Below are 24,820 nucleotides of genomic sequence, written 5' to 3'. Positions count from 1 at the left end.
TACTTGTATTTGGTTGATTCCGAACACGAGCGCATCCCAGCGATGAGGGTGTGCACACTTTTGCAAGTACATTATCTCGGTAGCTTGTTTTTAATTTATTTTACTTTTTCATTTGTACAAGTTATAGTGTAGGTCAAAGTGATTGCAGAAAAGGTTTTGAAGGTTTATCTCGGTTTTATGGACTATGTCTTAGCGGACAAAAACCTGCCATTTGAGCCATGCTTACTTTTTATATCCACTGTATGTGCAAAGCAGTGTGCAACTACAGTCTTGTGATACGTGTAAATACTGCGAAAGCTTATGATTAGGGCAGCGGAACAGTACTCCTCCACATGGTACAGGTACCGTAATTTCCAGACACGACTTTTTCACAATTTGTGCATTTTTTTCTCACGGCCACAAGGGTGACACCGGTGGAATATATATGCCGAGGAAGTGACTTTTACCGGTATGTTTTTTTTTTTTTTTTTTTTAGGTTAGGTTAGGTTGTAGGTTAGCGCTGCGCTAGCCTGTTGCTGCTGTGCTAGTGCCACGTCTCAGTGATTTAGGTATGCTTTTTTTTAACCAGTCCTGTTAGTGCTGTCCTACAGTGTTGCTACTGTTTAGCTGCCGTGACTTTTTTTTTTTTTTTTAAACCAGCCCCGTTCGTGCTACCATGTTGTTGCTATGTTAAGTTAAGGTATTGAAACTTGAAACTGTCGGCCGGAAATTACGCTATAACATTTATGGCTTTGTGATTTATTTGACAATTTATTGTGTGCAAATAAACTTGTTAGACAATCATCGTCGTCCTATTTTTGGAGTAATTTCCTCATTTTAAGTCTGTTCATACTCCCTGTTCTTTCCTGTTCCCCGCGACTGTAAAAGTGAACAGGAACATGGCAAATGTCATCTGGCACTTTATTAAACAAAAAAAAAAAAAAAAAAGGAAAGAAAAAAAAGAAGTATTGCAGTTGATCTATTCTCAAAATGTTGACTTATAGGTATTGTAAATGTCAGCTATTAAATTATACTGGTTCACATCGTGGGAGCAATTCCCATTCAACGAGCGCGTTAAAAATAAGCGTGTGATTGACTGGCGACCAGTCGAGAGCGCAGTTTCTTCGTATTCTTAAATTAGATGTCTGTGCCGTGACCCTGAACAGGACAACCGGGTACAAAAACTGGATGAACGTCACTGTGACCCATCTAGCGGCAATTGTACTACAACTAGCAAACTTGCTGATGAGCTTTGCTCTTTGGCCAGTTCACGGTTATAAAGAAACGTATCGACACTCGAGCCCAGGTTGAAAGTACTTAGAGTCCGTCACCCTGCTTAACTCCTCGACAAAAAGCACTCAATGACAGTGGGAGTTAATGAGCTATGGTGATAGGGAATGACTACTTGATGCAAATTGGACTGCTTAAAGTTCCCCTTTGATCAAGGACCCCAGTTTTAAAATATTCCTTCGATCCATTAGACAAGTCATTTGTCCAAATATCCTTGTGACCAGTGGCTTGTGATTTTCAAATACAATTAAAAGAACAGAAAAGTTTATTTCTTAGCATAATATAAACGAGTACCGGTAAATGATTTTTTTTTCTGACACTCATTCAAGAACGTGTTGGGCATAGAAATGTCTCGTAAACTCTGTTCGGCATCGGGAGGCAACTCGTGATGATTTTCCCCTCAAGGCTGTTTGAATCAATCCCCATTTTTGATGACCTAATGCCTCTGTTTATGCCTTTATATTGATTTTGTGATGAAGACAAACAGACCATTATTTGAGATAATGGAGTGAAAACACAAGCGAAAGATGTCGACCTAAAAATAAACTTAACCTGTCAGAATAAAACATGACTTCATTAACGCCGTGGTACTGTATTTCATAGGTAGGCGCGCTTCCATTTAACATGACTCATGTTCCTCTGTGGACGTGAAAAGAGGAACCAATCCGGAAAATAAGATCCTTCTCAACATTTATCACAAAAGGCATCATTGACCCGTGAGAAAATGGCTTGACCCAGTCACGCAAAGCATTTGCACCTGAGATAGGGACAAATACATTCGCGTACACATGAAAGTGAGCTACGATGGCAGGGAACACACTGGCTGAGGAAAAGATGATTGGACCATCACGGGCGAAGAGGGACCAAACTACTGAAGGAGGAACACGAGACAAACATTAACAGATATGCACAGAGCTTTTCATCAAATGGCAAAACTGTAACAAAGTGCTTCCGAGGGATCGACTGAATCGCGTTTTTTGGACGGCCTGATGTCGGGAAGCCATTCTTTTAGCACTTTAGGACGATGAACCGCACGTGACTGTTCTCGCATTCGTCTCTTCGCTCAACCTGGCATACTTTCTGTTTTCAGTAAAAAATTTACCTTGCCCTGTCTTCTGTTCCCTGCTGTGTCCGACTTGGCTTCTTCAGGGCAGGGAGCTGCGATGGATGCATGGCGCTACACGTTCTCTGAAAGGTTAAAAAAAAACAGGTAGAAGAAGAAAGTGGTGAATAAAATGACTTAACAGATTAGGAAGATTGTAAGACTGAGTCTTGATAAACAAACCGCCCTTGTTACATCAGCATTTGGGTGTGAATGCTCGTTTTTTTTCAAGGTAAATCCCTTCCCGTGACCAAATGTTAATTCGAGTTGATAGCATTCATCTGGCATTTTCTAAAGCGAGGTGTGTCTTGTATTTAGGTACTAAATGTGACTAATTATTTTTGTTGTTTGACAGTAAACCCTAACGGGGCGGGGTAAGGGAGGGCAATAAACATCTTACAGCACGCTCAGGGAGGGCAGGATTGTTGCTAGGAAAGCAAGGGCGGCAAGGCAAAAACCGAACAAAACAAATTAAAGAAACACTTACATCAACCTACAACTGGAAACAAAACATGACCAGTGATGTAGATGACAGGGATAGGCACAGATATGCACAAACGACAGACCGACAAGCACTGAAAGACACTAGGGAGCTAAATACATACAGTGACGAGACAACGAGGAACACCTGGACAAGACACGAGTGGCTGAACGGAGCCGATTGGTCGACACGAGGGAGGAGGTTCACGTGAACAGGTGGACACAATTAACAATGAGCACACAAGACAAAGAACACAGGAAAATGGGCAAAATCCAAACAATGTAAAACACACACCAAGACAAGAATAACATTTTACAGGCTGCAAAGTGCAAGCTTCAGCGCCGTTAGCTATGGCTCTCGTCGTGAGGTGAACCCGAATGTGTACCCGTTTATCCGGTCAACCCAGATCTGGATCCGTCTTTTACGTTGTCAAAACATCCCGCCTTGGACGGGATGCTTTGGGGATTAAAGTATTCCACTGAAAATGCAGTTTTGGGTCATTTTCAGCAGGTGAAAATGTTCACTGACTGAAACACCATTACATCAGACCCACCGCAGGATCAGTCCATGGGACCGGCCCTTTCTTAGTAAACCAGACAAATAGAAGCACACAACCATTCACACTCACATTGACATCTTTGAACAATCTAGATTTATTCATCTGTAACTCTGAGAAACACACACACGAGCTTTGGGAGAGTGTGAAGTCCACACACAAAGGCCCGAGTCAGCACAAACTTAGCAGAATCTTCTAGCTAGACATCAGCCCAAAATTATGCTTCCACTGAGTCATTATTATTCTGTATCGAAGCAGAATTCTTGATATAGGCCTTGCGTTGGCTCTCTCAAGATTAGCCAAGGCTTTAGGTGATAAGTGTATAACCATATTATAACAGAATCAGAACACAAACAAGAGTACTACTAATCCAAACAAACAGTAAAACTACAACACCCCAGTAGTTTTATTGCAAATGCAACTTCCAACTCATTGCAGTTTCTCCACATTTTTTTTTTTTTACCCCCGCTATGGAGATATTAATCTAATCTTTCAAAGAATTAAATTATACACAATAGCATTCCTTTGGATGCAGGAGTGACCCACTTTTCCTTTCTCCGCTTAATCCTCTGCAGTCATTCTCATGTTTTTCATGACTTCCTTTTCCTGTTGGCTGAAAGGTAATGAAGGGTCATCATGGACAGAGCTGCTCGTGTGCTGCAGTTTGCGCATGAACAGGCACAGGCGCGCCGACACACACATACCTTTATCCAGGAAAGGGCCGAGATCCTTTAATAATATATCACTAGACTACAGCTATGTGCAAGGGTGCATGTGTGTGTGTGTTGAGGATGTTACCAGTATTTTTAAAAAAAAAACTGCAGAATCGAAGCAAGCTGTTGAAACCTGTTTTTGAGTATATGTTTGTTCGATAGAGATCCAGGTTTGTCACTGAGTGTCATGCTCCTGGCATCCTCCCCAGGCTGGGTGTGGTCAGCCAATTAGTCGGCACACACCTGCACCCTGGTTTGGGCTGAGTTCACCCGGTACTTATAGGGCACGGGGGACAACTAGTCCGCCACCAGATCGTTGAGCTTCATGTCCCGTTCCAGCACTCTCGTATCCCTGATCGACAACCTATGTGTACCGACCTTCGCCTGTTCTCCGACTCACCCTGTAAGCCTGACTCCCTCGATACTTCTGCCTGCTTCGAACGTTCTCCTGTATACCTGACCTGCCGTGTACCGACCCTCGCCTGTCCCCGGTTCATCCAAGTAAGCCTGCCTCTTCTGCTACTGCTGCTCTTACGGACTGACTTGCTGATCATAGACCTCGGACTGAATAAAGGCTTTTGTACTCTACCTGCTTGCCTCTGGAGTCGTGCATTTGGGTCCGCCCTCGAGCCTCGTCATGACACTGAGCTGATGCAATGTCAAAGGTTATGGTGGAATGAGATGGCGCCACCATGCTGGAAAGTGCTTGCCTCACAGTTCTGAAGTCCCGGGTTCGATCCCGGACCCGCCTGTGTGGAGTTTCTGCATGTTCTCCCCGCGCCTGCGTGGGTTCTCTCCGGGCACTCGGGTTTCCTCCCACATCCCAAAAAACATGCAACATTAATTGGACCCTCTAAATAGCCCCTAGGTGTAATTGTGAGTGCAGCTGTTTGTCTCGATGTGCCCTGCGATTGGCTGGCGACCAGTTCAGGGTGTACTGCTGTCATGATCCTGCCGGTCCAGCCCTGACTGTGCTGGTGCCCGCGGCCGCGCTGATTGGGAGGCGCACACCTGCGCCTCATGCTGGCTGATTGGACCCGGTGTATATAGGACCATGGGGACGACTGGTCCAGCGCCAGATCATTGCGGTTCATGCCCCATTCCAGCACTCCCGTATCTCTGATCGTTTTCCCCTGTGTACCGACCTATGCCTGTTCTCCGACTGACCCCGTAAGCCTGACTCCTTTGATATTGCTGCCTGCTTTGATCGATCTCCCGTGTACTGACTCCTGCCTGCCCGCGGACCTGCTCTCCACGCCCGACTACCTGACTACCGCTGCTGCACCTGACTCCCTGCCCGATCCCCGACCTTGGAATAATAAACGTTTTTCTTGAATTACCTCTGCGTCTCCCGACTCCTTCGTTTGGGTCCTACCCCTGTATCGATGGGTCGTGACACCTGCCCGTTGACAGCTGGGATAGGCTCCAGCACTCTCCGTGACCCTTGTGAGGATAAGAGACTAGGAAAATGGATGGATGATGGAATGATCACATCATATGTTTGAATGCTGTCTGATGTCAGTCACAGTAATACAATCTATATTACTATATACTGCACTTGCGATCTGGAGTGAAAAAGAGTTATTGAGCTATGATGTCAGGTTTGGGAGAGCTGAACGGACCTGGTCTCGGCGGGACAGACAGGAGCCATGAGACCGAAACAAATGATCTGCGCGAAGGACACAAAGGGAGAAAGATGGCCGGCTTGGAGCGGATGACACAAAGCAGGGGCGGTAATGGTCCTGGTGAAAGGGAGATTAATGGGATAAGAAAGTTAATAACAAGCATTGTGGTTCTTCAACACTGAGTGGTGTAGGGATTTGATGCCAGGAGAAATGTGGGGGGGAGGGGGAGGGGTGATTGGTTATTTATGAATTGCCTCAAAGCAATTATGTTTATTCATTCTCAAAAGAATCTAATTAATGCACCTCCCAGATATAGAAAACGTTTCTTTTTATCATTTTTTTTAAACCAAAATTCAATAAAATCTCCACTTTGTGTATCGCTGGTATCAGGAAAACCTATAAAACACCTCGCTTGCTGAGACCTTAACCTTGCAGCAATTCGGACACTTTAGATTGGTCAATAATTTGTCCAAGTGCTTACAGCCACGCTACCCTGAGAACGACCGATCTCGTCAGATCTCGGAAGCTAAGCGGGTTTGCCACTGGTACTTGGGTGGGAGACCGCCTGGGAATACCAGGTGCTGTAAGCTTCTCTCCCCGGTTAAATGCAGAGGGGTTGCGTCAGGAAGGGCATCCGGCGTAAAACTATGCCAAAGAAATATGCCTTCATTTGAGATGACACGCTGTGGCGACCCCTAACGGGACAAGCCGAAAGGAAAAGAAGAAGAAGAACTTGTCCAAGTAACAGACCCACTACTTTTGACCAATTAAATCAAGTCAGTCTCTGTGTGGCCCCACACAAAAAAGGTTTTCGATGTTACTAATTTCCATAAAACGGGGCCAAAATCTAGATTTACCTGACAGACTGCCTCCAGCTCACCCGTGACTGAAATAGTGTTATGAAATTACAGTTCTAATCCTTCTTGTAGCCGTGATACTGTTTGTGACATATATCGGGAAACTCGCTGATGAGTTGAGGTGGGGAGAAAGAAATGAGATATTTGTAGAAAAGAGAAAATGAGAATGAGCAAAGGCTTGAGAAGCCAAACGAAGAAGCCGAGAAGCACGAGACGGCCGCAGAGGAGCGCCGTGCGATTTCGACGCGGTACATGTGATGCTACACATGCCGTAAGATGTAACTCGTTTGACAACCTCCGCCAAGCAACCGGGAGCAGGCGACGATAAGGGAGGCAATTAGTGAGCGGGAGCGAAAGATCCAAAGTGACACTGGGGAGGAGGGGACGGCTTGAAAGAACGGAGCCGACGCTCGGAACACGGCGAAGAAGGAAATCGGGAAAACAGTGACGAAAGAGGCGCTTAAGGGGTAAAACTCGAGGCCAGATCCTGACCGCCACATAGCAAAAGTCCATCATTTGTGTCAACATTGAGATATTGCATATTTTATCTGTCTTTCTAAGTATCTATCTAGCTGAACCCGGGTTATAGTACAGAGATATGAAAAACTGTGTAAACACACCAGACGTCTTTAAAGAGAATCTGATAGGAAAACAAACCATCATTAAAATAAAGCATGATGAAATGATTTATCCATGATATATATATATATATATATATATATATATATGGTACAGTTATCCAATCTTTTATAAATATGTCAAACATGCTGAAAATGAAGTGATTTTCCCAAGGGAAGAGAGTTACGAGCCCTCACGAAAAGAACTAGCCCCTCTGAGCCAAACAAATAATCAAATAAAAGTATGTTTTGTCTGCTAGTGCTTTTTCCAGACAAATATTGTTCATTACTACTATGATAGTTCAGAAATATTTCTCCAGTCACTGTCAATCTTTACTTCATAAGAAACGATGGAATGCCGTGGTCGCGCTGTACCTCCTCAAAAAGTGGTCCAACAGTATCATGATACTAGTCCAATAATTACTGTAGAGCATTGAATAGTGTACTAGGTTAAAAAAAATGAAGTTTTTCAATAAAACATCTTTCAATTAGTGTGAATAAAAAAATAAAGTGTAAAATAAATATTATGCATTTTATATTTTTCTTCTTAGCGCTTCATCAGGGTCAAGGGTGAGCCTAGGCCGGCTGTCCTTGGCTGAGAGGTTGCCAGCCAAACGCCCATTCCCCCTAAAATGTACGCCCACGGGCAACGTAGATTTTCCACTGAAGCTAACATGCATGATTTGGGAATTTGGGGGTGAAACCGGAAGCAGTCGCAGAAAACCCAAGGATGAGGAGAACATGCACGTTCTAAAGAGCCAGCGACTTAACCAAGATTCAAACCCAGACCCTCTGAACTGGGAGGCACACATGCAAACCACTACCCCCACCATTCTGCCTCCAAAAAGCAATACACTGCACACAAAAACGGGCCTGTCGACTACAAATGCACTGCACAATTTAAAAAGACTTCATCAATTCAGTGTCCTAAGTCACATGGCCTTCAGCTCTTAGTGCCTCTAATGAAGTGAAATCGTCGCTTTTTAAGTCCACCGCGTGGATATTCCATCCACTCCGTCCGTTCCTCTTTTGTGTGTTTATTTTTAAAGACCTTTTCGAGCTTGCCTTTTCTAAAGAGTATGCGCCCTTGTCTGGTTCTGCGTGTGCCAAGAAGCTGCTCAATGGCCACCCTGCTGCAATACTCGAGCCCCTCGGGGTTCACGTCTTAGAGAGAGGGGGCGACTGCGGCGCTTACATAAAAGGAGATTTAAAAAGAGCGCCGGCGATGGAAAGCGCCAAAGAGAAGACTGGACAGCGTGCTCTGAAAGATGAGGTTGAGGCTGCCGAGGAACAGGGAGAATATCGGTGTACTGTAAAATACAAGACTTTACACAGTGGGGAGGAAAAAACTACAACGAATCAACTGGTAAGACAGTTGTAGTGTTCTTTAAAAAGCATACAGTCAAGAAAATAAGTATTTGAACACCCTGCTATATTGCATATTGGGGTCTGAAATTTTCATCGTAAGTGCATGTTCAATGTGAGAGAGATAATCTAAAAAGAAAAATCCAGAAATCACAATGTATGATTTTTTAACAATTTGTGCGATACAGCATCAAATGAGTATTTGAACACCTGTCTACCTGCTAGAATTCTGACCCTCAAAGACCTGTTAGTCCGCCTTTAAAAGTCCACCTCCACTTCGTGTATTATCCTGAATCAGATGCACCGATGTGAGGTCGTTAGCTGCATGAAGACACCTGTCCACCCCATACAATCAGTAAGACTCAAACTTGTAACATGGCCAAGACCAAAGAGCTGTCCAAAGACACCAGACACAAAATTCTACAACTCCACATGACTGGAAAGGGCTACAGAGAAATTGCCAAGCAGCTTGGCGAAAAAAATGTCCATGCAAGATATCACCTGGTGGTGTCTCAATGGTCCTTAGAAAGGTGAGGAATCAGCCCAGGACTACACAACAGGACTTGGTCAATGACCTGAAAAGAGCTGGGACCACCGTTTCCAAGGTGACTGTTGGTAATACACTAAGACATCATGGTTTGAAATCATGCATGGCACGGAATGTTCTTCTGCTTTAACCAGCACTTGTTAAGGCCTGTCTTAAGTTTGCCAATGACCATTTGGATGATACAGAGGAGTCATGGGAGAAGGTTTTGTGGTCAGATGAGACTAAAATGGAAGTTTTTGGTCATAATTTCACAAACCGTGTTTTGGGGAAGACGAATGAGGAGTTCCATCCCAAGAACACCATCCCTACTGTGAAGCATGGGGGTGATAGCATCATGATTTGGAGGTGTTTTTCTGCACATGGGACCGGATGACCTCGGCCATGTATTGTGAGATTTTGGGGAACAACCTCTTTCCCTCAGTCAGAGCATTGAAGATGGGTCGTGGCTTGGTCTTTCAACATGACAATGACCCCAAGCACACAGCCAGGGAAACCAAGGAGTGACTCCGTAAGAAGCATATCAAGGTTCTGGTGTGGCCTAGCCAGTCTCCAGACCTAAACCCAATAGAAAATCTTTGGAGGGAGCTGAGACTCTGTGTTTCTCAGCGACAGGCCACAATCCCTCCTGCAGTGTGGGCAAACCTGGTGAACAACTACAGAAAACGTTTGACCTCTGTAATTGCAAACAAAGGCTACTGTACCAAATATTAACATTGGTTTTCTCAGGTGTTCAAATACTTATTTGCAGCTGTATCACACAAATAAATCGTTAAAAAAAAATCCTACATTGTGATTTCTGGATATTAACTTTTTAGATTATCTCTTTGACAGTGGACACCTACGATGAAAATTTCAGACCCCTCCATGATTTCTAAGTGGGAGAACTTGCAATGGAGCAGGGTGTTCAAATACTTATTTTCTTCACTGTATTTCCCTTATTGTAGCTCATTGTTTGGGGAAAAGAAGTAGAGTACCAACTCGTTTCTCGACCAGAAGGCAGTTTATCTGCATCTACCATTAATTTGAAAAACCGCCTTCGCGAATGTAAAAATACGGTCGACAGCAACGCAAGTGTTAATTCAAGGCCGTACGGGAGTGTCGTACTTGGGTTGGGGCGGCTTGTGTCGCTTATTCAGTCCTGCATAATGTGTTCCGTTGCAGGAGTACCCTTAAAAAAAAGCATCTTTCTTCCAGTCTTAACTCCTAGTGTTGCTTGTTTACATCCCGTTTGCTCCGGATGCGTATGTCACTCTCTGTGCTCCAGGCAAGAACGTTGCTTTCAACGTCGGTAGTTCAACTCGTTCCTCTTCTTTTTGTACATCAGTTTACTCCTTTTTCCTTTTCTTAACTTGAAATTGAGTTTGAATTCAATGATTTCATTGAAAGTGAAAGATCCCCCCCAATTTCTGGTCCCCCCCTCCCAGAGTCCACGTTGCCCTCAGCATGTGCTTATCTGGGCTCATGGGGTGCGCGCGAGGAATTGCATTCTTCCACCTAAGTCCGCTTTCCTGTGGCACGATCAGGCCTTTTTGTAGCATGTTGCGCCGTTTAGTTGCTGTGATTGCTTTGTCCTTCTCTTTCATACGTAATCAATGGTGTTATTTTCTCGTGCGACTGAAGTTTCTCGTGCCCGTATGTTCATGTCGTTGTCAAGTGTCTTTGCTTTCCTTCCTCTCCACCCTGATAGGGCGTCTCCCTTGATGACCCTCTTGCCGCCAAGATTGCACCACGGATCGATTCTCAAGGCCCACTTGAGCAAGTTTGTCAGAATCGATAATCTATCATAGACTGAGCAAAAAGGAGATGTGCATAGATTCAAGTCTCGATTGACTATTTTCTCCAAGCTGCCTAGCCTTTATCTTCTTCCTCGGGGTTCCGTACCTCGTATTTGACCATGGCTCCTGGTTTGTTGGAAATGTGAGTTTCAAAGACCAAACCGACGGAACTGCAATTACATCACAGCTTTAATGGCCAAGTGTGTAAAAACACACGAGGAATTTTTCTCTGGCAGTCGGTGCTGCCCTGGTACGACAATCAGAACAAAGAACAAGTAACAACATAGCAACAAGGACAAAGAACAAGAGACATTTCTGTTAATGTCAATTGCATAAGGGAGCAGTTTAAAGTGACGAATCATGCAGTCCACAAAATATATGTGTATATAACTAATACCAATACTGATTGGACAAGCAGGATGTGATTGAGTGTCCTACCATGGCACAAGGCAGAAAAATTGTAGGTTCGCTGATCAAGAATTTAATGACTTACTTGCCAGAGGGAAAAAATTGTTCAAATGCCTGCTACTTTTGATTTTTATTGATCTGTCGCGTTTTCCTGACAAAACGAGCTGGAAGAGCTGGTGGCCAGGATGTGGAGGGTCCGAAAGGATCCTGCCTGCTCTGGACCTAGTTCGCGTCGTGTGCAAGTCTTGGATAGTTGGTAGTGTTGTGCCGACAATCCGTTCAGCGGTTTTGATTGTCCATTATAGTCCGAGTTTGTCTCTTTTTTGTGGCGGCCCCAAACCAGACTGTGATGGCGGTACAGAGTACTGATTGGATGACCGCTGTGTAGAACTGTCTCAGCAGCTCTTGTGACAGACAGGCCATGTGTCATAACCAGAACTCGAGGGCGGACCCAAATGCACGACTCGGTGGACAGGAAGACAGTTAGGAGAAAGTCTTTATTTGTTTCAATGTCGGTGGCCGGGGAGTCAGTCAGAACAAGCAGCAGGAACAGGAGCGACAGGCTTACAGGGTTGGTCAGGAAACAGGCGGAGGTCAGTACACGGGAGGTTGACGTCAGGAATGCGGAAGTGCAGGAACGAGGCACGGGTGGCGACGATCTGGCAAAGACAGACTGTCCACTGGGTCCCGCACAGCCAGGGCAGGACCGGCAGGACCATGACACCGTGCTTCCTCAGAAGCCGCAAGAAGTACATCCTTTGCTGGGCTTTTTGGAGGACGGAGTTGATGTCCGTTCCCCACTTCAGGTCTTCTGAGACTGTAATTCCCAAGAACTTGAAGGTCGCGATGGTTGACACAAGACAGTTGGACAGCGTTAGGGGTAGCTGTGGTGAAGGATCCATCCTGAAGCCCGCAATCATCTCCACAGTCTTTAGAGTCTTTCTCTGTATCCCATGACAACATTGCACTTGGCTAGCTTAAATTCCTCTGACACAAATAGTGGAAGTCGGAGCCGTCCTAATCTTCAGTGGCGGCATACAGTAATAAAGCTTACAGGGTTTCCGTATCATCTTTGTGGATCATTTTTTTTTATCTTCTTGAGTCCGCCTGTGCTTGTCATCAGAAGTTCATCCCCTGTCAACAGCCGCGTGTTACTCGGCTGCAATCCGTGTTAGTAAGGTTATACTTGGAACTTTCTTGGAAACCCAAATAGTTCACTTGTCCGCAATCTGAAATGTGAATCTTTTTTTTTTTTTTTTTAGGGGTGGAGGGGGTCAATAATTATGCATATTTGTGAGTCCTTTGCTCCTTGAGGCAGGGTACAAAGCTTTCAACAAAAATGCCGTTTGTTTTAATAGCAAACCATAAACGATCATCTTTAGCGTCACGGGCGTGCACACATGCTCACGAAACAGCCAACACACAAGAAAGAGAGTCAATGCGATTCCATCTGCATTCTACAGTTGTAGCCCATCACCATGTCTGGCTTGCATGTGCGTGCCCTCGGGCTAAAAACACATGCCAAGCGCAGCAGTCGCGGGGCCCTCCGCACGACTGCGGCGTAAACTATTTGAGTCTCATCCAAAATGACAAGGCAGAGAGGGGGATGTATTTTATACGTCATTCACGGCACACAATTTCAGTTTCAATTTCACCAGTGTGACAGGCGTAATTAATCTTGTCAATGTAGACCATTTCCCCGCAAAACAGATACCCTTGCTGCTGGTGGCGCGTCGGGATCAGTATGTGGCTGCCAACTTTCGATTGTACGATTGAAATGTATTTACGGCAATCAATGTTGAGGCAGAAGGGCGGCCTCGCAACAAAAGGGTCTCAGGCTTGAATCTGGAAAAGAGCCTTTCTGTTTAAAACATGCACAGTTTGCTCCCGAAGCATTTAAACAGTGATTGAGGTGTTATGAGTTTGTCTTTTCTCATCAAAATATCACATCTGGTGTAGAAAAAGCAAGAAAAGAGCCAGATTATGCATTCTTCTATTACTATTAATAACTAATGTCTGGGACATGCTTCTTTCTTGAGGAATCAAAAATTAAGAACATGTACCACTCCATCATAATGTAGTATGCAAGAGATACGTGTACATATTAAAATGTTATGTCATTATCCAAGACGCTTTCCTCACGAAGGTTGCGGGAAAGCCGGAGCCTATCCCAGCTCGCTTTGGGCGAAAGGCAGGCTACACCCTGAACTGGTCACCAGTCAGTCGCAGGGCAGATATCGACACCATCACTGAGCGGGAATCGATCCCACGCTTCCCGCACCAAATGCAGACGTGTTGTGTTATTTAAATAAAATGGATTAGAGCAAGGTTGCCCAGACTTTTTCACCCCAAGATCTACTTTTCAAGCGGCCAGCCTCTTGCAAGCTACTGATGACGGGGTGGGGGGGAATGATGATGATGCTCCCAAACCGTTTTAAGGTTAATGTTATGTTGCCTCCTATGTTTAAAATACAGAATCACACCATCTCATCCTGCACTTTCTACTTTGGCTTCAGACCAGACCTTTCCCACTCGGAAAAAAAAGAGAAAATCTCGTCCAGTTTAACCACTTTTTCTTCGATTATTCACATACTCCGACTGTCATTGCATCTTAAAACAACATCATTTCTTTTTTTAACTTTTTCCACTAATATCGAAAGTAAACATAAGCAGCACGTCAAGCTCGTCTTTGCTCTACGTTGCCCAGACTGTGTTGCTAACTAAAGCAGCGGTGGTGGACGCGGTCATGATAAAACACTGCGCAAGTACTGTAACATTTGTAATTATGAGTGTACGTCTTTAAGAGCTTGTGTAAGGTAAACTAGGAAAAAGAGAGTGTGGCGGAGCAGGGGTCGTTGTTAGAGAAAGTTCCGTGTGCTGCCTAAAAGAAAGCAGTGGCTTACAGTACGTATGTGGATTGTCCCATCGGATGTAACAACCAGTCATCCCTCATTCATTGAATCACAACGCAAAATGCCACAAACTGAATAGCTGGATGTTATACTTTCAATTTTGTCAGTAAAATGACTTCAAACTCAAAGTGTGGGACTTGCAACTTGGCTCGGGGCGTTACTGCCTCGACTTGAGACTTGACTTGGAACTCGCCTGTCTGGCCTTGTGACCTGACATTGGACTTGAGGGCAAAGACTTTAGATGCGGACACTATACAAGACACCTGGTGAACTTTCGCGACTATCTTCACATCCAAACTTTCACATATGAACAATACACCATCAGCTGTAACGTATTCCACCTGAATCCGATGCTAGCTGCGCTTTATGCTTACTTTGACATGGCAAAATATGATTCTTCTTTTTCCAAGTGTTGCCTTTTAAATGCACAAACAGTCTTTCTTCGCTCTTGATCCTTGTTGTTTATAAGACTCCTCGCTTTGTAATGGCCGAGGGTAAGAAACGCGTCGTCTTGTGCAGCTGCAGCTCGTGATAATTGCCGACGAGTCTCGTGTGATGTCAAAACCCCAAAACACGTTAGCATATGCGACACAATGAGAGAGAGCGACACGCTTGCAATATCGGGTCGATGCGCAAGCAGTCACTGATGTGAAGAAGCTTTACAACGGCGTCTATTGATTGGACCATAAATGTTTAGGACTTTTGAGCATTAATAACTCCCCACACGGCACTCTTCCATACATTTCACTGATACATTTTGCGCTGACACTGCTGTCACGTTGATGACGGATGTAATGGAGCTCCCTGCAGCGGCGTGCCGTCTGTGTGGTCGTGTTCTGTACTCGCCCAGCGCTGGAGTTTGAGCCTCCTTTTCATGGACACAAGATATGATATCAATGCCCACTCTGGGATAATAAACATCAACATAAAAACACCTGGAATATTATCCATATCCACAGTGAGACATTTCTGCTAATTTACTAGCTAAATGTGAAATGATCCCTCATCCTTACACGATTAAAGTTAAAGGATGGGAATTGAAGTATTGGACATATTTTCATACAAATAGAAGAAGAATTCCTTCTTGGTGGTTATATACTGATGTAGAGGCTTATGAATATTATATCACATATCTGCCAGTGCTCCTACGAACTCATAAAAGAAAGGAAGCAACCAGATAATTCAAACTTTTTATTTTGGTATATACCGTGGATGTCCACTCTCACACACTTAAAATGGGATTTCTGTGTTCAGGGATTGAGTCCCCGTCTACTTGGCTCTAGTGCTGATGTGGTTAAATATGCAGGAATCACCTTGAAATACAAAAAAAAAAAAAAAACAAAGAAAAAACATGGTTAATGCATTAGCGCACCAACCCACGACAATGTCTATGTTTAGCAGTACAGAACGTGCATATGCAACTTGCAGAAGTTCTCACGGCAGATGCCTTTCGTTCTTCACTTCACTGACCTCTAAACGCAGCTCCCGACCGCCCAACTTTCCTTTTAATATTAGATAAATAAATGGTTTATTGAAATGTTCTGCAGCCAGTCTTGAATTCACAAATTCAACAGACCTCTCCAACTTGTCAATCACTCAGTAGCCAATCAGATAGCCGCATTGTCTTCACCCCTGGCTTGACACGCCCCTCTCGCCGTATTGTCCCACAAGCAATGCCGGTTGTCAGTAGCGTGCGCTTGGAAAAATTCATGTTACGAAGAAAATAATCCTCAGATGCTCTTGGGGAACGTGCAATTCTGATGAAAGATATCATGCTAGGTTGATTCATTTTCCAAAGCCTAAAACACAGTTGACGAAGTGTCTACGATGGATTAAGGCTTACAGAAGAACATACCTACAACTAAACACAAGGCTGTATGTTCCAAGGTAAGTGAGGGAGAAGTATCCTCTCTGAGTTTGATTGAATTATTAAATCAGTGCTTTATACATTGCAGGAGAATAACTTTCACTTTGTTAGCGTATCACTGACCTGCTGAATGACGTGTGTCATGTTTTACGCCGAAGAGTCGGGTTAGGGATACGTAAATGTGCGATATGTCATGCAAGAGAAGTGTCTATTTGGCTATTTGTATCACATCAGACTTTTAAGACCGAGCACTGGGTTCGATTATGCGCCAAGTCAAATGAATTCACCCACTCAGTTCTAAAGACTACAATGATATTACTCGTGACCTTTCCAAGTAAAAAGTAATCACCCTGCTTTACATGCGCAGTACGATTCCATTATTTGATCCTGTTGGATTTCAATATGACGTTTGTGAGGCGTCAAACTTTTTCCCATCGATCGCCAACGTTTCGCTGTAACTCTGACATGGCGTCCTGCTCCGTCCGTAATCTTAATTCCGTGTACAGATTCTTGCGTGAAATAGTCGAAACCTCTCTGTAGAACTCTCTTGGACAACTTTGACCCATTTGGCAAAAAACATACCCCAAAATTATCTGGAATACACGATAGAGAATCGACTTCAAACCTGTTCTGTTCAGTCGCTATTTTGGAAGCTTGCGGGACATGGCTAAGGGGGCGGAGCTTTAGATCGCCATCGGAAAGGTCCATTGTTATGATTCTCGGAAAAACGTGTCAAAAGTCAGATAATGTGTGTCGAATACTGTATGTTAAGTTGAATAACGAGTGTAGATTTTCGATAAGCACTCGCGTTTTCCTGACAAACTGTCGTGTTAAATGTCTGACTGATCGAGCTCAGATGGTCCAAATATGAATGGGACAAAAGTTAAGACAGAAAGCCAAGCAACCCAACTAAAATGAAAATAATGTTACACATAAAAAAAAAAAAAAAAATCAATCATTGAATAAAATAAAAGCATTTTCATTTTTTTGTCTGTTCAAGAGTAGCTAACTCAGTTGCCCTTGTGTGGCGCAAATCTCATATTGTCTAGTTTGTTTACACAGCAAATACTGTAACATGACTTCTCATTTTTAATAATTCGCCGGCATCTGCATAACAGGCGCTACGGCTAATACCGTATTACAAATGCACATACACCTCTATCATTTTTCTATAACATTAAACAGCAACACGTTCATTGCGTTTGTGTGCGTGATCACAAAAGGCCCAAATGGCCAATGAGACTAACGCAGTTATGATTTTTTTTTCTTTCTCTTTTTTTTTTTTTGCATCACAAGAGCATTTCATTTTGGGATGCAGCCGGACAATGCCTATGGGTGTCATCAATCTCATAAAATAAAAACTAAAGCCACGGTACATCAACAACACTGGCTAGTTTCAAGTTTTAAAAATGAATTATTGATATGGGAGCGTACATATCAAATACATATTTATTCTTATCTAACAATGAGAATGTCAATAAATCAGAATTGTCTTTACTACTTGTGGTCGCAAATTGTGTGTAGAAACTGCTTAAATTTCAATGCTATCTATGTTTACACAATCTCAAAGACATAAATCCTGAAAATTGTCGGGAAGTGGAAACTTAAATATTTCACTCTTTATTTGTGTATTCATTAAATTTGCATATCAGCAGCCCAGTTACTCGTGGGCATTGTTTCGGTCACAGGATTTACGTGACAAATAAGCAATTGATCCATGAAGGCTCTTAAGAAGCGACTTGTTTTCGTATTTCAATTTTCCTCATCACTATTTCAACATATTTCCCTTTTTTTCTCGTTTTCAGCAGCACATTAATACGCGATGCTTTGAAACCTTCAGCTGAACCCCGCGATTGTGTTTCCGACGGCGGTCTTTAGCAGCGTTGACTCAGAAGAACACCCCCCCTTGCACTAGCTTTGGATGAAAGAAGAAACAAAGAAAAAAAAATTCATAAAAACTAGACCTCATCTCACTCCCTGAGATCTTGTGTACGACAAGCAAAAAAATAAAAAATAAAAAGCAAGTGACCCAAAAATTACATCGCCGAGTATGTCCCTTTATCCCACAAGTGGAGCAGCATCCCGCCGGCGACACAACAAGCAGTCCAGACATTATATCGTTTTTATCACTTTTCCAATTCCAAAACCATCGGCGTTCTACATATAGCTACGCGGTAGTTACAGGATAATCAGTTATGATTGTGACGGTGATGTTTCACTGAGAAGCACTGCAACCAATCAGTGGGGCGGATAAACCTGCCCAATCACGCGACACCCGCACCATACGGGAAGGAAGGAGGATACGGGCATCGTGTTGCATAATATTTCACACCCAAAACTTGTTCATAGCTGTTGTTATGTTTTTGCTGTTGTTTTTTTTTTTTTTTTTTTTGCAGGGATTTATGGGGCATGCTAACTCATGAGCGCACAAGCACAGATGCAGAATTAAACAGAAACAGAATTGTAAAAAAAAAAAAAAAATACTGCATATTTTTGGGGAAAAAGCTATATTTGTGACTATCTTGATCAGATGTTGGCCTCCCACTTAAAAAACTTCAATGACTTCCATAGCTTAATGTCCTTCTAGTCAAGACAGAGTGCCGTAATTCCCGGCCTACAGAGCGCACCTTGTTACAAGCCTCACAGAGTACATTTGTAAAGGAAATACCATTTGGTACATACGTACGCCGCAGCTGTGTAAAAGCCGAAAGTGTCCACATTGAAACTCACATTGAAAAACAAGATATTTACAAAGACGGTACACAGAGTTTAATGCTAACACTAGCGCCGCACTAAGGCTAACACTGCGCTGATGCTAACACCAGCGCCCTGCTAACGCTAATGCTAACAGGGCCGGTTAAAATACAACTTACCGGTAAATATCACTGAGATACCCCAGTAACACAGCAGCAACATGCTAGCACAGCGCTAGCCCAGCGCTAACAGGGCTGGTAAAAGTCACTTCCTCGCCACTTATATTCCACCAGTCTCACCCTGCTAAAAAATTTCTGTAGAACCTTTATAAAGAATTTCTAAAGAACTATAGTACTTTAGGACCCAAGTCCGATAGAATTTCGAAAAGAAAATATTCTGTTCTGTCGAAATTCAATATAGAAAATCTGAGCCAACGTTCTATAAAACAAGTTGTTCTGGACAAATTCTATAGAAAATTTTTAGCAGGGCGTTCTTACCTTTTCCACTCGAGCGAATGTTTAATATATTTTACATGAGTAAAAGAGTTTTCTCCGTGTCCTGCGTGGGTTTTCTCCGGGCACTCTGGTTTCCTCCCACATCCCAAAAACACGCAACATTAATTGGACACTCTAAATTGCCCCTAGGTGTGATTGTGAGTGCGGATGTTTGTCTCGTTTTGCCCTGCGATTGGCTGACCACCATTTCAGGGTATGCCCCGCCTCCTGCCCGTTGACAGCTGGGATAGGCTCCAGCACTCCCCACGACCCTCGTGAGGACAAGCAGCGAAGAAAATGGATGGATGGATGAGCAAAAGAGAGTAGAAAGTCCAAATTATCTTCCAAGATCTATGCTAATTGTACTCGCAACACAAAAATAGGATTCATGATTGCACTTCACAGCTGAAATCAAATGTCCCTTTTATAGCAAATGCTAATTCATTTAATCTATTTTGACGGGGCATCCATCAATCCATTTTTTATAATGCTCATCCTCATGAGGATGGCAGGTATCCCGAGAGGCCGGACGTGCCCCGAATTGATTGCCAGCCAGCTGACTTTTCTTCCTGGTCGTGACACATTTTTGCTTGAGCAACTTATCGCAATTTGCCTCATAGGAAAATGAAAAACATCGGCAAATGACGGGCTCGTCGCGGGGGTCTGCTTACGCTAGACTGAATGACAAACTGGGGGCCGATGACACGACTCCCCCCGGACGGACAGTTGGCAGGAAGAGGAAGTCCGACGGACACTCACTTAAGGGAATTACCTCAAAATGGGAATTTTATGATGGAATGCCAGCTTTAATTAGTATAAAATGGGGGAAAAAACTGCCGCATATTTCACGCTTATGGACGTTATGTGCATCTCTGCAAGTGAAAACAATTAGACAGACGCATATAATATTACCGAAATTACACCCCTATTAAAATGCTATACTGACCTTTGCAGTATTGCCCTGTATGTACATTACATTTTTTCTGCTTGATTCAACGTTGCCTTGTTTGATGACCCAGACGTACTTTAAAAGAATTTTCTATGTAAATATGACGACTTGACGGTGGAGGCCGTGGAAATGTAGAATCCTGGACCTGGACACACGCATAGCCGTGTTCACGAGAACCGAGAGACAACCATCTGAGTCTTAATTGAAAGATGTAATCTCGGAAATGGAAGCTAGGAAACATTCAGAATGTGTGCACGTGCGTGCAGTCGCGTGTCAAGAGACTCATTCAGAAACACTTCTGTCTGAATGGATACAAAAAAAAATTAAAAAGGCCTTTTTTCTCTCCTTCCCTCCCTGCGCAAATTTTCATATTGCACAACCTCTTTCAAACTTTCAATATCTTTCATGTCATTTGTGATATTTCCCATCACTGGCCCTCATACACGCGGACCATCAGCGTTGGGAAATTCCATTTTCTACACCAACTAGTTAATAGAAAGTCAGGTCGCCCTTCCAAAAATGAACTACAGGTAGTTCAGTCCATATTCTAAATTTCGAACTACCGTAATTCCCGGCCTACAGAGCGCACCTGGTTATAAGCCGCACCCAGTACATTTGTAAAGGAAATACCATTTGGTACATACGTACCCCGCAGCTGTGTAAAAGCCGCAAGTGCCCACACTGAAACTAACATTGAAACAGGAGATGTTTACAAAGACGGTACACAGTTTAACGCTAACGCTAGCACCGCGCCAATGCTAACACTAGCGCCACGCTAAGAGGGTCGATTAACAAAATACATGCCGGTAAAAAAAAAAAAAAAATCTCTGAGACCAGGGCAGTAACACACTAGTGCAGAGCTAGCGGGATAACCGGTAAAAGTCACTTCCTCGGCACATATATTCCACCGGTCTCACTCTTACCTTTTTCACTCGAGTGCCCCTTTGTGGCCGTTAGAAAAACACACAGTTTAGCCGCATCACCGTATAAACCGCAGGGTTGAAAGCGTGTGAAAAAAGTCGCGGCTTATAGGCCAGAAATTACAGTAAATTCACTATTCCAAAAAGGAACTAGTTGATAGTCCTTTAATTTTCTTAATATATTGCTGATGGGGTTTCCCCCTAAAATCATTACATTTTTGTTTCCCAATGTTGTTGCTCATTCAGTCCACACGAGTAGCCAGCTGCAGCTTTGACCCTAAAATCTCAAATACATGAGTAAAAATGTAGTTCAAACAGTCCTTTTGAAAAGAAGAATTAAAACCAAAACAATGTTAAAATTATGTCTGCTCTTAATGTGTAAACAAAAACACATAAGACAGTATGACGGGCGTGATTGTGAAAGGACATTAATAAGTTTGCATTCCTCGCAGCATTTCTGTTATGAGCAAGACTTGGCCACTGCCAGCTGTTTCACATTGGGACTGTAATTGGATGGGCATTTCAGTAGGAGTTTTTGTCACTGGCATTTGCCAGTTCGTTGCCTTGCGTTAGTGAGTTGAATTAACTGCCTGTGGGACTCTCCGCTTAGACGCGTAAGTGAGAGTCACCCCAGTCACAGCGATTCTGCGCCCGTATGATCCTGTCCTGTTGAGCTTGTTAGTTTGCCCCATAGTCATAGGACCTTGCTGCATGTCTTTTGGATCCCGCCTATCCTAGCGTTTCTGTGCCTCTGCCTTCTCGGACTGCTACACCGTTGTATGACCCAATTTTCGGAAAAAAACTACATTGAACATTATGCCTCTGCCTCGAAGTCCTGCTTTTGGGTCCGCCCCCACACCAGATGTTCGTGAAAAATGTCTGCTGCCTCCACCCGCCTTGATGCTAATAGTTAGCTGTTTGTCTTCAGTGCTTTTGTGAAATTTCTCATGCTATCTTTTGCTCCTGCTGACATCGTCATCCCCAAATATATTTAGTAACATAGTAATAACTTATATTTTGTGGACGATAGTATTTGCATAGTGATTGAGTTGATCCATTTTTCATTATAATAAACCGGGACGATTTTGCCTTTGCGTGTCTATAGTACACATTAAAAACAAAACAAAAACAAAAACTTAGTCCAAAGAGCCCTCCCAAAAAACCGTAGTAACTGTACTATTTCTTAGCAATCATTTTTTTAGGTATATTTTTATATTATGTCAATCGAACTGATATGCACAACAACATTTCTTAATCTTCAATTCAAATATGTAGGAGTAACGATTGAACAGGCCCAATATTTTTGATAAACAATGAAACATTGCGGCCTAAATATTTATATTTAAACTCGCTAATTCTTTTTTTACCAATGAAACGACGTGATCGGTGGGACTTAGCGCTGAACCCACGTCGTACATTTCATATAACGCCGTCAAAACGTCCAGTTGATCCTTTTCAATTTTCAACAGAACGAATTGAATCAGCCGGTTGGAAACGTGCGGCATGTTTCGATGAAGTGAAGTGAAGGCCCATCAGTGGATATCCAACGTGTGAACACCCGGCTGTGTTGATCTATTCATATGATTGACCCCCTCGCTCGTATCACTCTTTGTGGCCAAATTACATTACGGTCGAGTGAGGCTCGCGCTGGACATTGCTGCCGTCGCCCCGTCTGCGGTTTGTGCTTCACATCGGGAACGTTCAAGGAGATAATTGAGACGGGCTTTTCAAACAAACAATTATTCCGAAAATTGTTTTTTTTTTTTTTTCCGAAGTGGCAACCGGAAAACAATCATATCATAGATCTCCTACCATGTACTCTGCAGGTCTCAAACTCATGGCCCGGGGACCAGATCCAGCCCGCCGCATGATTTTAAGTGGTCCTCAAAGGCAAATCTAATGTGTCAACTTCCACAGCTCTTGTGAAAATCTGAACCAAAATTTGAAATTGTCATATACCATAAATTAAGGGTGCTCAATGTGTCGATTGAGTCTTGGTTGATCACGGGACGGCGTGGAAAAAAAAAAAAAACATCAGCCAAAGTTCCCTCGAAACTGCGCGCGTGCGCTATTGTGCACCGCTGATGCAGTCTCTTCACAGATATTACGCATTGGATGCATAAAAAAAAATATCCAATGCAAATTGAAAGTATAACATACAGCTATTCAGTTTCAGTGATTCAATGTGTGAGGGATGACTGGTTGCTACATCCAATGACACAATTCACATACGTACTGTCAAAAACTAAACGAAGAAGCCACTGGTTTCTTTTAGGCAGCACACGGAACTTTCTCTAACAACGACCGCTGCACTGCCACACTCTCTTTTTCCTAGTTTACCTTACCCCCACCCGGTCTTAATGACGTACACTCACAATTACAAATCTTACAGTACTTACGCAGCCCATCAATGTGTTTTATAATGACAGCGTCCACCACCGCTGCTTTAGTTAGCGACACGGTCTGGGCAACGTAGAGCAAAGACGAGCTAGACATGCTGTTTATGCTTACTTTCGATATTAACGGAGAAAGTTACAAAAGAAATGCTGTTGTTTTAAGAAAAAGTGGTTAAACTGGATGAGATTTTCTCTTTTCTGAGTGGGAAAGGTCTGGTCTGAAGCCAAAGTAGAAAGTGCAGTAACGGGAGAACATGCAAACTCCACACAGGACAGGGATTGAACCTGGGACCTCAGAACTGTGAGGCCAACGCTTTAGCAGCTGATCCACCGTGCCGCCAACCCAATTGGATATCTAGACTAATTAAGAACAAAAATTAATAGTAGTAATCTGTTAACTTGTATTTAACATGCAAAACAAAATACAGAACATAATTTGAATTGATTTAAATCAATATATCTTGTTAAGCTGTATTAAATTTGCAGTGAACGCGGAGTAATGCGGCAAAAAGCCACGACCATCTGTGTCGGCTCATGTTTTTCCGTTAAGGTCTTGAGCAAAAAAGAGCATTATTGTACATTGTATGAGAAATTATTGTATCAGCATTTCGGATTTTTTTTAACAAAAGCGGCACTGATGAACATGGGCTCAGCGTTTGACAAGCGATGGATCACTTTTGCTTTTCCACCAAAGCCTAGTGAAATAAGATGATCAGCAAGATTTAAGTTTTTGTTTTATTGGTCGTTGGGTTTGCGAGATTATTGTGATTTGAACATGACAAAAACAACAATTGTTGTGTACACGTTCCCCCACTCCATAACCACGGCCGGCATGCTTTCCTCCAACTCTTGTTAGGTCTCTAAAAGACGGCAAGTTTATGTTTGAAGAACAGAAAATTAATTAAAAAAAAAATAAATCTTGGGGAAGAAAAGTTGGATTCACCAGAGATGAATAATGAGGCGAAGGAATGGGCACAGAGAGGAGAATGTCGGTAGAAATCATTCTTGCTGAATCGAAAGCGAGAGAAATCAACAAAGAGGAGCATTAAAAGCTCAAACTTGGAGGGGGTGGGTGGTGGGGGGTAAATAAAAAAAACTTCAGATGGCATGTGAGCGTATTCAAAGTGTCGAGACAAGCCACAAGCGAAAGTTAGCAGGCTCAAGCGAGACGCAGGGAAAGCGCAGAGGACACGGCTGCGGGGAGACGATTTCCAAACGGGGGGTCAGCTTCCGCTCAGCTGTGCATCTTGGCCGGCTGTGAAAAGCCGCTCTC

At 43.3% G+C, this 24,820-nt stretch overlaps 1 long non-coding RNA gene and 1 pseudogene across 1 annotated transcript in view; one reads left to right on the top strand and one right to left on the bottom strand.

The window, feature by feature from the left end:
• Window positions 1–24,820, bottom strand: part of LOC133504504 (uncharacterized) — a 179,173-nt gene that overhangs the window by 7,916 nt on the left and 146,437 nt on the right. Inside the window, exon 3 of the long non-coding RNA XR_009795995.1 lies at window positions 2,372–2,457. This is a non-coding gene — a long non-coding RNA (uncharacterized LOC133504504). The remainder of the gene's footprint in view (window positions 1–2,371; window positions 2,458–24,820) is intronic.
• On the top strand, window positions 6,222–6,336 carry LOC133505470 (5S ribosomal RNA; annotated as a pseudogene).

The sequence above is a fragment of the Syngnathoides biaculeatus genome, chromosome 8 (assembly GCF_019802595.1).
Source record: "Syngnathoides biaculeatus isolate LvHL_M chromosome 8, ASM1980259v1, whole genome shotgun sequence".
Classification (NCBI taxonomy): domain Eukaryota; kingdom Metazoa; phylum Chordata; class Actinopteri; order Syngnathiformes; family Syngnathidae; genus Syngnathoides; species Syngnathoides biaculeatus.
Note: the sequence above shows the minus strand (reverse complement) of the source record. Positions and strands in the feature narration are given on the sequence as shown.